This window comes from Theropithecus gelada, chromosome 11 (assembly GCF_003255815.1).
Source record: "Theropithecus gelada isolate Dixy chromosome 11, Tgel_1.0, whole genome shotgun sequence".
Classification (NCBI taxonomy): Eukaryota; Metazoa; Chordata; class Mammalia; order Primates; family Cercopithecidae; genus Theropithecus; species Theropithecus gelada.
In genome coordinates, this window is record NC_037679.1 from 35,691,212 (window position 1) to 35,706,280 (window position 15,069).

The 15,069-nt window shown below is 40.5% G+C and overlaps 1 protein-coding gene across 5 annotated transcripts in view; it reads right to left on the bottom strand.

The window, feature by feature from the left end:
* The window catches only part of OSBPL8 (oxysterol binding protein like 8), a 222,126-nt gene extending 212,799 nt beyond the window's left edge, over window positions 1-9,327 (bottom strand). For 4 of the 5 annotated variants that reach the window (XM_025401400.1, XM_025401395.1, XM_025401401.1 and 1 more), the window contains exon 1: window positions 8,914-9,327. The gene's annotated coding sequence lies outside the window, so the exon portion shown is untranslated. The remainder of the gene's footprint in view (window positions 1-8,913) is intronic. The other variant, XM_025401396.1, reaches the window with a different exon arrangement.
* Between the last annotated feature and the right edge of the window lie 5,742 nt (window positions 9,328-15,069).

Here is a 15,069-nt window from a genome sequence, read left to right on the forward strand (position 1 = left end):
TGGACATGACAGCTGAGATTACAGGGGAAAAAACATGTATTTGTCTAGGCCAAGGGTGTCCAATCATTTGGCTTCCCCGGACCACACCGGAAGAAGAATTGTCTTGGACCACCCATAAAATACAGTAACACTAACAATAGCTGATGCGCTTTAAAAAACAAAAAAATCTCATTATGCTTTAAGAAAGTTTACGAATTTGTGTTGGGCCACATTCAAAATTGTCCTTGGCCGCATGCAGCTCACCAGTCAGGGACTGGACAGGCTTAGTCTAGTCAATAAAAAGTACAGCTACCAGTTTAGAAGAAATAATAATAAGGTAATACATGGAAAATTCAAGTAATTTCTAGAGCTGATAAAGAGAAAGGTGAATCAACATTAAGGCTGGGCACTAGGGTTCATGCCTGTAATCCCAACATTTTGGGAGGCAGGAGTTCAAATTCAGCGTATGCAAAATAGCGAAACCCTGTCTGTACAAAAAAATAAAGTAGCCCGCCACAGTGGCACACACCTGTAGTCCTAGCTACTGGGGAAGGTGAGGCAGAAGGATCCCTTCAGCTCAGAAATTCTGCACTCCAGCCCGGGTGACAGGAGGAGACTGACGCTCAAAAAATAATACAAACATATATATACAATATATATAATATATATAAAAAATAATACAAACATATCTCTGGATATACAATATATCCAGAGAGAGAGGAAAACACACACACACTAGAAACTAGGATGTTTTATAAAAACAACATAGCTCCCTTTATTGGATATACAGAAATGAACCGCTCCCCATGAACCTAAAATATCCCCTAAAAGGTGAAAAAATTCTTTAATTAAGGATAATAGTTTCTTTCGATTTAAAATCATTTCTTTCAGATACATTCAATCTTTAAAGCAGTAGTTCTCTACTGAGGGTGACCTTGCCCCCAGGGAACATCTGGTAATATCTTGAAACATTTTTAATTGTCACAATTAAGAGAGATGGCACTAGCATCTAGTAGAGCCAGGGATGTTGCTATACATTCTGCAAAGGACAGGAACTCACAACAAAGAATTATCCAGCCCAAAATATCAACAGAGTCAAGTTAAGAAATCCTACTTTAAGAAAACTCTTCCGACTTGTATAGATTTTCTCTGTTCCTCATTCTTATCATGGCGACTGGGCATAAGATAAAGCTTTCATGGACACTAGAGTATTACGATTAGTCTAAATACACACCCACAGATTGCCCTGGGGATCCTCACAGGCCTCTGAGGTTTGAATATCGGCCCTCACAGAGTCACAATGGCACATGCTGATGAATACGTTGGAAAAGTATCCAGAGGATCTCCTAACTTGGCCCCACCCACCTCAGCTCTTGCTGGTACGGATATTATTATAGTCTCGACTACCTCCTCTATCCAGTCCCTGGCTTATACTTAAGGCACCACTAGCTGCTTAACAAATAAACCCCAGATTTTCACACAATTAAAATTTCTCATTAATATCACAATCCATCGTGGGTGCTCCTGTTTGGTACACAACTTACTTTCACACGGTCAATTTAGGGACTGTAGATCTTTCCAATCTTATGGCTTCACCATCCCTTAAGAGTCTAAGCCTCTGCATCTGGCCCTTGAATTAGAAAAGAGAAAGTGAAGAAAGAATACCTATTTTTTCTGCCACTTCAACCCAGAAGTGACAACAAATTTATTTCTATTCACATTCCACTGGTGAAAAACAGTCATGGCAGGCACAGTGGCTCACACCTGTAATGCCAGCACTTTGGGAGGCTGAGGCGGGCAGATCGCTTGAACTCAGGAGTTCGAGACCAGCCTGGGCAACATGGTGAAACTCCATCTCTACCAAAAATACAGAAAATTAGCCAGGCACGGTGGCGCGTCCCTGTAGTCCCAGCTACTCGGAAGGCTAAGGCACAAGAATCACTTGAGCCCAGGAGGCGGAGGTTGCAGTGAGCTAAGATCCTGCCACTGCACTCCGGCCTAATCAACAGAGTGATACTCCATCTCAAAAAAAAGAAAAAAAAAAACAGTTGCAAGCACAATTTTTGGTGGGCAATGAAATGAATCTGCCCTTCCCACAACCTCTGTCTACTACATGGTCCCTCCCTCACAACAGCAGCCTCATGAAAAGCTTGCTGGCTCTCACTCTACTAACTTCTATTTCCTTCACTAGTCATATGTGAGAACATCCAGATCCCTTTCAGACCACGTAAGAACCATGGAAAACTCATAAGAGTACTAACTCTGGCCCCCTCTCTGCTTAAATACACCATTTTCTTCCCTTTTGGCCACCCCAAGTTAGCATAGGGCCAGGGCAATAGGCTAGTAAGTGGCTGCACCAGTTCTGAACTTTGGCAGTCTGGCTCCAGGGTTCGTGCTATTCCGCCTCTCCAGATTTCTAAAATAGGTGATAAGACAGCACACTTCCATTACTACCAATGGATATTTGTAAAGCACCTACATCTTGCAAAACAGCCTAGGAACTATTACAAACTCCACACTATGATGCACAGCACTGCTTTTCTTTACTTCCAAATTGCTGATCTTACAAGTTATTATAATTATAACAATGTGCAAAATTACACACTAAGCAAAATTAGTCTCCAGAAGTCCCTCATCCTACTCTCCACTTGAACAATGTACCTGTGCCCTCACATCCAAGTCATCCCACCTCATTACTCTACCCAGTAATAATATTACTTAGATTGAACTTCTCTCTCTCCAGATCTACCATACTTCCATCCCATCAAAATATACCAACACAGATTCCATAATTTCCACATGGGCCCCGCCTTCCCTGTAAAAAAAAATATGTAATCTGACAAACTCTTCCTGTTAATATGTAGGCATTTGGCAGCCAAAAAGCAAAAATTATCTTACTGGTGGTCATCTCAACAGGATAAATTTCAACTATACAGATCTGTGTTCCTCAAATATCACTAAATAGGCCTGGCATGGCAGCTCACACCTATAATCCCAGCACTTTGGGAGACCAAGGTGGGAGAATCATTTGAGGTCGGGAGTAAGACCCTGTTTCTACCAAAAACAAAAACAAAAAAAAAACTTAGAAATTAGCCATGTGTGATGGTGTTCGCCTGTAGTCCCTGCTACCTGGAAGGCAGAGATGGGAGGATCATTTGAGCCTGGGAGGTCGAGGCTGCAGTGAGCCATGGTAGTGCCACTGCACTCCAGCCTAGGTGACAGCTCAAGACCCTGTATCAAAAAAAAAAAAAAAAAAGACCAGACGCGGTGGCTCACGCCTATAATCGCAACACAACACTTTGGGAGGACGAGACAGGTGGATCACTTTACGTCAGGAGTTCGAGAACAGCCTGGCCAACATAGTGAAACCCCGTCTCTACTAAAAATACAAAAAATTAGCCAGGCATGGTGGCAGGCACCTGTAATCCCAGCTACTCAGGAGGCTCAGGCATGAGAATCGCTTGAAACTAGAAGGCAGAAGTTGCAGTGAGCCGAGATCACACCACTGCACTCCAGCCTGTGCGACAGAGTGAGGCTCTGTCTCAAAAAAATAAAAAAAAAAACACTAAAAAAAAAGGCACACCAATTCTGTGAATCAGCCTTATTCTTTAAAACATTTTTTTAATTATAACACCACCAATTCTGTGAATCGGCCTTATTCTTTAAAACAATTTTTTAATTATAACAACTTAGCTTTAAATATTTTTATTATGTTATTTCCAGTTACTCTGAAATTCCCCAGTGAGAAAATGACAACTACACGAACAATAAAATAAATATTTGCTTTACTCCAAGTGTTTTTAAGATTTAAAAATAGGTTGTCAGTCAAATACAAGTAAAATGAGGGGAAAAAAGTCAAGGTTATATTCCATCTTCTTATAAAGTAAAGTGCATTTTATAAATCACACACCCAAAACAGACTCAGGAAGATAACAAGGTAAAGACCTATCAAGAGGAGCAATCGGAAATAAATTATACAAGGCAGTATATAATATGATGGTTAAAAGGATAGGCTCCAAAGTCAAAGGTCAGGTTAAACCTCAAGTTTAAATCCTTTCAGCAGGACTTAACTTCTCTGTGCCTCAGGTTTAGTTCAAATCCTGGCTCCACCACTTATTTAATCTGTCAGTTGCTCAGGTTTAAAAAAAAGAAAATAGCTGGATTGGGGGGGTGATTGTCAGGATCAAATGTGATGACATGTCAAGTACTTCCAGAGTAGTACAGTACCTGGTACACAGAAGTTGATGCACATTAGCTATTAATATGACCTATAACAATTTCCCTCTGAATTTATCAAGTTTTCAAGAACTCTAAATCAAAAAGCTACTCCTTTTTATTTGAAAAAAGTCAAGCTCTGAAACCATTTCCTCTTTTTTTCAGCCCTTTTTGAATATGGGAAATTAGTAGGTAACTGGCTTATCATTTGATGACTCTTCCTAGTCTTCATATAATAAAAAGACTCAAGACTCTTTTTAGTCTTTCCATAATAAAATTCTCTTCCAAATATTATACAAAGGACAGACTGCTCTAAGGATCAAAAACACTACAAAGAGTTCACAAAGTATAATGAAATTCTGAGATTCATAAATGAACAAACAGCTACTGGCACAAAAAGCTTAGATAAATAATACAGATGTCTGTTCGTTTGCTCAAGAAATACTGAATTTTATAATAAAATACGGAAGGTAGAGATCTTCATGGCCTATAGTCACATCACTAAAAACACAGAAAACATTTTTGGTAATTTTTTTCTTAATAACTGGAAAACCCCTTATCATAACAATGAATAGATAAATGACATTACAGGCAAAGACACAAATTATGTAGAGAAAAAAAGCTTAAAGGCTCAGATTTTCTGCTACACATATCCCTTACTTTGAGCTTCAAAAATTTGAGGCTTCTAGAATTCCTTGTGGTTAACATTAAGCAGTAATACAATTAAGCCTTATTTCTATCAGAAAACATTAAACTGACTGAAAGAAAATTATCTAGAATTTTGATTCTGATCAATTTAAACATAATGCCATGAGTCATCTAGATCAGTCAAGCAAATATTAGAGTTCATGATAAATGAATCAAAATATTTTTTAAAGATCTGGAAACAAATGTTTTAAATAATTTTGTATTTGCTGAAGTCCTCCTATGTGTGACACACTGAGGTAGGCACATTCATATTGAGGCATGCACTTTCACATGCATTACGTAATTTTGTTCTCCCAGCAACCACGGATTATTATCCTGATTTTACAAATGAGAAAACTAAGACCAAGTGATTTGCCAATGGAAATGATGCTTGTATAAGATTCAGTCAGAACACCAATTCAAATTTTCTGACCCTCACTGTACTGCCAAAACTCAAGCACTGTCAATCTCTGCTCTTGCAAAGCATGTTCATCTTTTTATCTAGGGAGAGGTGAAAATAGAGATGGGAGAAGAAAAATTCTTCATAATGTTACAAAAAAAGACTCACTGTGCTTTATCTGACATAATTTATTCAGTCTGACTTAAATGCTTTGCTGCACGTTGTCTACCCGCTTAGACATCGCTTACCTTCAGATACACAGCCTACACCAAAACCTAACTCAAGAATCACCTCCTCCAAGAAAGTTTCCCAGATTAAATGACCTGTTCCCCTCCTCCCAAGCTAACATCCTCCCTTTATCATTTCGTTGCTTGCATTTAGTTTGGACTACATTAACAGATACTCCTTTTGTTCTCCAGTCATGTATCTGGAAGCAGATTTTTTTCATTCATTAACTATTGAGCATTTGGAGATTCAATGGTGAGCAAAACAAAGACCTTGCTATCATGGAGAATTTATATTATCTGGGTCTTCAACAAAGGTAAAAATAACAGGGTATAAGAATATGATGCTCTAGCACTAGGATTTCTTCTCTACAAGGTCTCCGAAAATAGCTCTCTCCCTCGCAAGCTTGATAACACTTTTCAGGAAGAAAAATTCCTTCTATCACGCCTTCCACATGAGAATTTTATGACTTTGTGAGGATATATGAGGGATGGGGACCAAGGTGGGAAGAAAAATAGATCTAAAATCTCTCAGGGGTTTCCCACATACCGCCATGAAATATGCACACAACATGGGTCTAGACATCTCTTCCTGTGTCTCATCACAAGGAAGCTATACTTTGGCCACAACTGCTCCAGTCAAGCACCTCTACTAATCTCCTTGTATCTAGCCACCTTCATTAAAAACTGTATATTTCTCAGAGGCTTTTCTCTTTTTTTGAGACTGAGTCTTGCTCTATCTCCCAGGCTGGAGTGCAGTGGCATGATCTCGGTTCATTGCAACCTCCGTCTGCCGGGTTCAAGTGATTCTGCTGCCTCAGCCTCCCAAGTAGCTGGGATTACAGGCACGCACTGCCACGCCCAGTTAATTTTTTTGTATTTTTAGTAGAGACAGGGTTTCAACATGTTGGCCAGGCAGGTCTCGAACTCCTGACCTCAGGTGATCTGCCCACCTCGGCCTCCCAAAGTGCTGGGATTACAGGCATGAGCCACCATGCCTGGCCTCTCAGAGGCTTTTTTATTCAAGTTGTGTTTGTCTTATTTGCAGTTCATTATTTGTAACATTAAGGCAGGACCTATTCCTCTTTGAATTGCCTGATGCTCCAAGAACATTGCTATAAATGTTTTTAACTTTCGATATAATACCAACATTACAACATGACATTTCAGGTATTGTTATTAGGATTAAAGTTTTCCAAATTAACATCAGAAAACTAAATCTATGTACTGTATCAATTCTTTGTCTTTAATGCCTCAGTTCAAGAAATCTGCTTTTGAAGGATTATTTACAAACCAAAGCAAGTTGAAATGTACTAACACTGGTTAAAATTCTGCAATTCATACTTTTAAACGAAAGATCCGCTAGGCACAGTGGCTCATGCCTGTAATACCAGCACTCTGGGAGGCTGAGGCGGATGGATCTTGAGGCCAGGAGTTGGAGACCAGCCTGGCCAACATGGTGAAACCCCATCTCTAATAAAAATACAAAAATTAGCCTGGCATGGTGGCGCGCACCTGTAATCCCAGCTACTCAGGAGGCTGACACATAAGAATATCTTGAATCCAGGAGGCAGAGGCTGCAGTGAGCCAAGTTGCACCACTGCACTCCAGCCTGGGAAACAGAGTGAGACTCTGTCTAAAAAAATAAAAATAGAATTTCTTTTGTAATGCATATTTTACAAATTCATAATTTCATCATTTTTCTTAAAACAAACTAAAACATAACTTCATTATACACAATTGTAAATGTATCCCCAAAGTGTAGTCTAAACCTTTCAATTTTTAAATGAACCAAGAAACTGAATATTAACAAATGTATAAGTACCCTGAATGTGTTATAAAAAACATATTTGACTGCCTTTAAAATGCAATAACATTCTAACTGGAAAATATAGTAGCATCTTTCCACAGATCAGAGATTCAGTAACTATTATGATCCAATCAAAGAGAAATAAACCATGGCCATTTTTAATTAAACAGGCATTTCTAAGCACCTGTGTACACGGTATTGCTGTTCAAACGGTTGACATGGAATGTGACCGCAATACCTTGATGTCCATAATTAAAGACCCAAAAGGTAGCTTAAGTTTCATCTATTCCCTTTCTCAGCTCTTTGAACAGGCATATTATAGTCACTCCATACATGGTTAATATCGAAAAAAAATAAAAGTTACAAACATTTGAAATTAGTTGTACTTTCATAGAGAACAGTTTTAAACTGCATGGCCTTACTCTTCCTTTTCCAACCTATTTTATAAAACTAGCATGATCTTAATAATTTCACTGCAAAACAGGTTCTAGCAAGCATAGAAACTGATCATAGCCTCTCAGCATGAGCAAGTTTAGATGAAACCCTAGAAAATTAGCAAAATCTAACAATCAATTCACCCACGATTCTCCACAATTCTTGCTCTCTCTAGATACAAAGGGAGGCAAAAACTGTTTTAAATGATTATTTCAAAAGCAGCACTAATTTGGGGAAAAACTTAACTGCCATGCAGGAGACACTGTATTACTACTCAGACGTCATTTAAGTCTTCCAGCAGCAGAAAGGGAAAAACATCATTAAATTTTTTATTTAATGCATATATACTTACATTATCAGTTAAAGTTTACCCATCTGTTTACGTAGTACAAGTTACCTATTATTTCAGAAAGCATTTAAATAAAATGAAATTAGGTTACGTTCTGCAACGGAGATGTGTCTCATAAAGAGGGTTAAATGACTTTTGTGAATGGAAAATCTGCATATACTGTTGCTTCGCCTCAGCCAGTCTTGAGTGGGTGTTCAATGAACCTAAAGCATGCTGCATGTGAAGCTCCTTGGAACCTGACTCCACTCTTGAGAGAGGGCTTAGAAACAAATTTAAAAGCACAGCAAAGGCTTGGCTTTCCTCCTACGTTACAAGAAGGCCGGGAGAACTGAGGCTTAGAGGAACAACACCGTGTCGCTCGGCTCTGCAAAGGCGGGTGCGGTCTGCGGTGCGCGGCACAGCCTCCTTTGGGGCTGTCACAGGAAAAAAGGAGCCTCGCCTTAACCACACCAAGCGACAAAGCGCCAGCTCTCCTGGGCGCGGGGGCTCCCAACGAGACCCATGCCATCGACCTATCAAACTTGAGGAGGGACAGACACCCGGGGCAGTCGAAATGCTCCAAGAGCATTTCGTTCCCCTGCCGTGGCTTTTGTAAGGCTGCAGATGCACCCACCGTGGGACCCGAAACACTCCACCCCGCCAGCCTTTCTAATCCCCCTACTCCAAAATGGAACAAAGGAGCCAAAGAACTCCTCGGCGCGGGCGGCCAGGAGTCCCCGACAGCCCGAGCTCAGAATGTGGCAATAAGGGTGCGCAGTCGCTCTGAGGGGTGCGGACCCAGCACCCCCACCTCAGGAATGGAGCAAACACTCACCCGTGCTGAGCTCCCAGGGAGGCGGGACGCAAGGAGCCGGTTCCTCCGGAGTCGCCGCGGCGCCGGGGTCCGGGGCCTCCGTACGCGTCTAGTCAGACCCCAACTTCTCTCGGCCGCTATCGTCGGCGGCAGCTGGGGCGCGAGCCCGGACAGAGGGCGCTGCCCAGCTGCCGCGGAGGCACTGCTGGCTCAGCCTCCGAGCTGGGCGGGTACTTTCGGCCCCGCGGTCCACCGGACAGGGCGGACCCCCACCTTCCCTCAGAGTCGGCTTGTTACCGGCAGCGGCTACTGCGGAGTCCAAAGCTAACACTACAGCCGCCGCCTGGCCAGGAGCGCGTCGCGGCCTAATGTTGTCATCCGCCGCGTCGCCGCCTTTCTGGGCACCCAGAACCGCCAAGATCCTTCACATTCTAGCGCCCTCCCACTGCCCAGCCCGCCCCTAGGATCACGGGCTTCGGCCACGCCCTCTTCCCGTCACGTGACGGTGCCCGGAGACAGAGGTGGAGTTGCTTACCCTGCCAGGCGGGCGCGAGCAGCGCGGGAGCCAGTGTCCAACTTGCTTCGCCAGGGTGTTATCGCCAGCCAGTCCCCTTCCGCATGCCCAAGGGCAGCCTCAGGAAGCGAGCCCACCAAAGGTCGGCCCAGCGCCTGTTGATCGGCCAGGCCTTATGGGCGGGTCGTACCGGGCCCTTCTTGGCCTGAGGAGATTGCACAGTAGGGCTCCCTGGTCTGGTCAGGGCTCAGTTAGTACCCCTCTCCTTTTTAAGGCTTGGTAAAAGCTTTAGCGAAACAAAGAAAAAAGAACGCATCGTAGAGTGTCTGGCCTAAGAAGCATTCCGTAACTACTTGTTCCTATTTCTAGTGGCACATTAATCGTGGCATTTGATTTACTGCTTCCCTCATTAGAGGTTTTTTTTTTTTTTTTGAGGAAACGGTGTATTTCAATCACGCGGGGATGAAAACAGCCTAGCAAACTTATTTTTATTCCTTCTTGTGTTCAGGATCCTGCTGCCAGTTTTACAGTCATTAAGTTTTACAGTGTGTTAGGTTGGTGACAGTTTAAACGGGTACACAGGAATTTGACAGTTGGTTCCATTTTTAAAATAAAGCCTAATTCTTGAATTCTTTTTCTAATGCCTTAACTTTTTTTTCCTAATGGCTTAACTCTAGGACTTAACCTTTTGCTTTCTTTTTTAGCCATGATCCGAAGAACCCCTCTAGCCGCCTAATGAAATAACTATACAGAAGTAAGGGAGGTAGACTAGAGAAAGATCATACTCAAACCCTGATCACAATGAAGGCAAATGAGAAAGCTTTCTGTAGTAATTAAACTGGGGTCATAACTCATTTTCCCTTGTAGCCCAGAACTAAGGATTTTTTCTTAAGCTATTCTCATCTCATTGCATTTTCTTAACAAGAAGTCAGAAGGCATTCTGATAAGTTGGATACATTGAAATGAATAAGCAATAGAGTTTGGCCTATGTAATCCTTATTATTGATATATTTCATAGCAGCTCTAAAAAAATCATAGACTTACATTGTTTTATGTTACCCAAGAAAGAAAACAAAGGCTGCCAATGGAACTATGCCATACCACTGATAAGTAAGGCACCTTTAAGCCACATTTTTTTCTTTTTTTTTTTTTTTTTCTTTGAGACAGGGTCTCACTCTGTCTCCCAGACTGGAGTGCAGTGGCGCCATCTCGGCACACTGCAATTTCCGCCTCCCAGGCACAAGTGATTCTCCTGCCTCAGCCTCCGGAGGATCTGGGATTACAGGCATGCGCCACCATGCCCAGCTAATTTTTGTATTTTTAGTAGAGAGGGGATTTCACCATGTTGGCCAGGCTGGTGTTGAACGCCTGACCTCAAATGATCCACCCGCCTCGGCCTCCCAAAATGCTGGGATTACAGGCATGAGCCACCGTGCTCGGCCTGAAACATATTCAGAGATGTAAACGCGTGGGAAACAACAAGTCTTAGAATCTCTGAGATATTGTCATGAACTGGTGTTCCAAAGAGGAAAAGATTCTACCAGGTTCTGTTCCGAAGCCTGAGAGACTGTAGTACAAATAAATGTGGAGGAAGTTTATTATTCTGTGACATTATTTCAGCAAAGCTAGTAACTTCGGAGTTTGTTAACAGTTAACCTGTCTCCTGTTTTCTAGAGGCATGTTTTTCAAACTGCAACTCAAAAATCCATTTTATTTTTATATGAAATAGGCTAGGATATAAAAGATCAGAGTGCATAATATCTAGTAAGGGCAAAAATTGCTTCCTGAAACTTTTTGTTTCAAATATGGTGGAAGGTGAGAGTATGTTCTGTTGTGATTTAAACAGTTTCTTACTGTGAGTTGCAATCAAATAGATTTGGAAAAGAATGTTTCTAGATCGTAGATAACATGCAAAATACACCATATGGACCCTGTTTTTCTGGTACTTTTCTTTTACTTTGGAAACTGAGACTAAAGATTGGAGAAAGGTGGCAAATTGCCTTGCCTAATTCTCTTCTGCCTCAGCCCCAATTTCATACATTGGCTTTTGAAAATTTGATCATTTGTTGTAAAAAGCAAGAAGCAAGGAAGCCTAGGTTACAGACTTAGCTAATGAGATATATGACTACATAAATTACTCTCTGCATTTCAAGTTCTGAAGTAGGACTACATGCTCTTTGAGAAATGATACTAAACCACCCTTTTTTCCCCGGCGGATGACAATCACATTTTGAAACAAACAGCCATGGTATACTCAGGATTATGCAAATAACTGACAGCCTAGGTTTAACTCGTTTCAGCTCCACTCAAAAAAAAAAGAAAGTCCTAATGCAAGTAACCGTTTCAGCTCCACTCAAATAAAAAGAAAGTCCTAATGCAAGTAACCAAAAGTGAAGATATTGCAAAACAAATGTAAGTATATCTTTCACAATCTTCTCTAATTTAATTATCACTAGCATAATAGTTACTTGTCATGAATAACTAATGATTTTGACATGCTTAACAACTGATTGCAACACAAAAATATATTAATCCACTACAGTTGAAAAATCGTTTTTTCAGATCCTTTCAAATCTAATATTGTGATTCCAGGAAATGATAATTCAATCTAGCATTTTCAGTGTAATGACAACATAAACAGAAACTAATATGTGATCCTGCACTGTAACTGAAAAACATTCAGTGACTCCCAGAGATACCCTGCAAGTTTGCTACTCTTACAATGATTTTAAGAGTGACATTTTGAAATAAAGCTTTTTTATTAGAACGATCCGATTTTAACTCCAATGAGAATTCATCTCTTTTGCCTACTGCTTTATTAATTATACATTTCTAAGAATGAGAAGTTCTTTCCAAATTAGTTTAAGCACTGACAGGCTTGACAGCCTTTCCCAGAGTATATTTCAACCCTGACCTAGAATGACAGAGATGTGGCTTGAGGTTGTTTGCTTTTTTCCATTTGGCTTATCCTGTTAGACACTTAGGTTACTGACAATTACTAATCAGGATTCTAGACTAAAATCCTCATTTTCTGGAAGAGAATTTAGATTAAGAGCAACCTCAGCCATAAATAAGGTATTCAACACAGCTTTGAAGACTCCTATTCTTATTGGTCATGTGATTTGCTTCAGCCAGTGCTTTGTGAGCAGATGTTAAATGCTAAATCAAAGCAGAAGCTTTAAATTTGATTGCAAAATTCAGGTCAATCTCTTACTCTTGTGCCACCTGCCATGAGAAAGGTATGTTCCAGATAAGATCTCAGAATAAGAAAATATATGGAGCAGACCTGAAACTCTCATCCTGTACAGAACTGAAGTAACTGACTTGCAGCTCCTGACATACAGCTACTGATGTGAAACAAGAGTAAAACAAAAATATTTGTTGTTGTGAATCACAAATATTTTTGAGGTTGTTGCATAGCATAATCTTGCAAATCATCTAAAGTGAATTTGAGCCAACAAATTCGTGAGTCAAAGGCTAAATGTGCTATGTAACAATAATACTTGTCTATTTAATAAAATAAATAACAGACACCTACAAACTAGTCAACCAGCTATTTGGTAAATATCCACCTAAAATGTATGTTAAGAAGTAGTCTTTATAAAATCTATAGATTTGCATGCAAAATATTTTCATGTAAGCTATTTACATATTAATTTTAAATATTTCTGTTTAGTATTATTTGTCTTAAGTATCCCTTGAGGAAAATTTGGATAATAAATTATAAAGAGAATATAGGATTCTGTTTCTAGAAATATCAAGGACTAGGTCACACTGGTCACACTGAAAACAAAATCCCTGGAAAAAACATTTTTTAAATCTTATTAAATATACTGATTAACTGACAATAAAGTAAGAAATTATTAAGTTAAAAAACTAAATGAAGGCAGAAACCTAGAGTTTAGCAGAGTCAGCCAACTTTTATCTCAAAGGCATGTGCTAAACCCAGTTACTAGGAGCTTTGGTTTTCATGACCTTGTAAGAAAGACACAAAACCCATGACCTGCATTATACATACACACACACACACACACACACACACACACACACACACGGCAATTCCAAAGGATTTTTAATTAGGTGTAAGGATATACTGGCAATAAAATTGCCCCTTGCTAGCATAGGCAGCCATCCCCCAGAGTCTACAAAGAAAATTAGCCGTCTTAAACCTTGGCACCTAGTGGACGGGGAAAAGCAAAATCATATCTGAGAATTTGGAACCGCAATCCAATTCTCACACAAAAATGTAGCTTGAATTCATACTAGCTGGGTGATCCCCAAAAACCTCAGGCTAATAATTAAGTGTTTTTTTTTTTTTTTTGGACAGGGATTCTCACTCTGTCCCTGGTTGGAGTGCCTTGGCGCAATCTCGGCTCACTGCAACCTCTGCCTCCCAGGTTCAAGCGTTTCTTCTGCCTCAGCCTCCCAAGTAGCTGGGACTACAGGCACGTGCCACCACGCCCAGCTAATTTTTTTTATTTTTAGTAGAGACGGGGGTTTCACCGTGTTGGCTAGGCTGGTCTCAAACTCCTGACCTCAGGTGATCCGCCCACCTCCACCTCCCAATCCTGGGATTATAGGCATGAGCCACCGTACCTGGGCATAATTAAGAATTTTTGACTGATAATGCTCTCAGACACCTGGCAGAAGCAAATACCAATCCTCTCTGGAGGAACCCACCTTCATCTTAAGCCATAAAGAATGACTACAAATAAAATTTTAAGGAAAATGAGCAGCTCACATTTTAAAAAAGTAACAAGCACAAAATAAGACACCATTCATGAGAAACAGTACAGACTTAAGACAGCACAAACAAATTCTAAAAGACTTCAGATTCTGGATTTACAAGTCACAGACTGGGCCAGGTGTGGTGGCTCATGCCTGTAATCCCAGCACTTTGGGAGACCAAGGCAGGCAGATCACTTGAGGTCAGGCATTTGAGACCAGCCTGGCCAACATGGTGAAACCCCCATCTCTGCTAAAAATACAAAAAATTAGCCTGTAATCCCAGTTACTGGAAAGGCTGAGGCAGGAGAATCACTTGAACCCGGGAGGTGGAGGTTGCAGTGAGCCAAGCTGCACTCCGGCCTGGGTGACAGTGAGACTCCACCTCAAAAAAAAAAAAGGGGGGTCACAGACTATAAATAACAATATTAAATATGAGTAAAGGAATAAAAGACAAGTTTGAAAATACGTGCAGAGAACAAAAACTAAAGTAGGACTGAAGATTTTGAAACAAGCAAATAGAACTGAAAGAATTGAAAAATATAAATGATTACAATAAAAACACGTTGGACAAATTTAATAGTTCATTTGACACAGCAGAAGTACAAGCCAATGAAATGGAAGATAGAGATGAAGTTATCTCAAATGCAATAAAAAAAGAAAACATAAATTAAAAATATAAAAGAGACTTTAAGTGACATGGAGGACACTGTAAACAGCTCTAAAATCTGTGACTTCAAATGAAAAGGAAAGGGCCAGCGGGCCAGAGGCAATATTTAACAAGATAATGGTTGTGAACTTTCCAGAACTGATGAAAGACTCCAACTCACAGACTTAAGAAGCCTCCCAAATCCCAAGCAAGTTAAAGAATAAAAAAACCACACTAAGATACATCACAGTGAAACTGCAGAACACCAAAAACAAAAAAGAAAACCTTA